The following is a 1685-nucleotide window of genomic DNA, read 5'->3' as shown; positions in this document are numbered from 1 at the left end:
TCTACAATATATTGCTCTAAATAACATACAACTTAATCCTTTAAGTTCACTGACTTGAGCGTCGGAGTGAGTACGCTTGGCACACAGCCAAGCCCTCAGTTCGTTCATTGTTGCAGGAGAGACCGAGAGGAACGACAAAGACAAGAAGAATCCAACCAAAGACATTATTCTACAAGCCAAGGGTGGTGACAAATATCTGCTCTGGAATTACACCCGGAACAAATAATAATAATAATAATAATAATAATAATAATAATAATAATAATAATAATAATAATAATAATAATAATAATAATAATAATAATAATAATAATAATAATAGTAACGGATAATTCACGAGGTACCCCTAAGGTTTGCCACTTTGCACGAAATACCAAAATTTTTGATCCAGAAATCTTAAAGAGGTAATAATTCGTGTTTACGAGTCCAATAGTGACGAAATTGTTTTCCAAATCGCTCATCTTTCCGAGAACTACAATTTGAAAAAAAAAAATTGTCGCATTTGGATTCCGCTACTAGGAGTTATTGTGCGTCAAAAGTTTTTTCAACCGAACAAATTTTGAGTGAGCATATCTCCTGGTCACGAGTTCCAAACTCGTCAAACTTTTTTTTTTCAAATCGTAGTACTTGGAAAGATGATCGATTTGAAAAAAAAAAATCTTCACTTTCTGAGTTCGTAAACACGAGTTATGACCTCTTTAAGTTTTCCGCATAAAAAATTAGGGTATTTTGTGCAAAGTGGCCAACTTCAGGAGTACCGCTTGAATTATCCATAATAATAATAATAATAATAATTTATTATTATCCATAATAATAATAATAATAATAATAAAAAAAAAAAAAAAAAAAATAATAATAATAATAATAATAGCAGTAATAGTAGTAATAGTAATAGTAATACTAGTAGTAATAGTGTTAAAAAAAAAAAATAATAATAATAATAATAATAATAATAATAATAATAAGAAGAAGAAGAAGAAGAAGAAGAAGAAGAAGAAGAAGCAACTCACATTGCGGGTCCTCAATCCTCGCAACCAAATCCATTAGCTCAATGGTCTTGGTTACTCTCTTCGCCACAATCTCACTGCTAAAATCAGAACAAGCACTGACAGGTCCACCCAAAACAGTAACACCACGCTAAGGCCGAGAAATAGAAGGAGGGAAAACCCCTGGAAGTCGACTCCGAGGATCCTCAACAGGCCAAAAGACCTCCGTCTTGGAGACATTAAGATGCAATCCAAAACGAGGGCCATCCACCATAATCAAATCCAAGACCTTCCCTACCTCCAAAGTATCACCCACGATGGTGCCATCATCTAAGTACCACGCCTGCAAAGTGAGGTCAACAGTGTCCCGGATCTTGCAAACTAAAGGATGCAAAACCAAAGCGAAAAGCAAAGGGCCCAACGGATCTCCCTGCTGAACACCCTGACAAGACCACAATCAGTGTTCCCCATAAAAAAGGCGGGCCGGGCTGGAATAACAAAACTCCACCCAACGGGAGAGAGCAGGGCAACGACAGCGGACCTCCTGAAGCATGGTCGGACGATCAACAAGGTTGAACGCATTCTGGAAATCAACCAGCAACATAGAAAGCCCCACCCCAGCCCCCCGAGCCTCAATGAGCCGGTTCATGGCATGCAAGATAGCCTCTCCTCCACCGGACATACCCACCCCGAACCGAA

Source organism: Silene latifolia, chromosome 1 (genome assembly GCF_048544455.1).
Source record: "Silene latifolia isolate original U9 population chromosome 1, ASM4854445v1, whole genome shotgun sequence".
Lineage (NCBI taxonomy): Eukaryota > Viridiplantae > Streptophyta > Magnoliopsida > Caryophyllales > Caryophyllaceae > Silene > Silene latifolia.
This window is presented reverse-complemented; position numbering follows the sequence as displayed.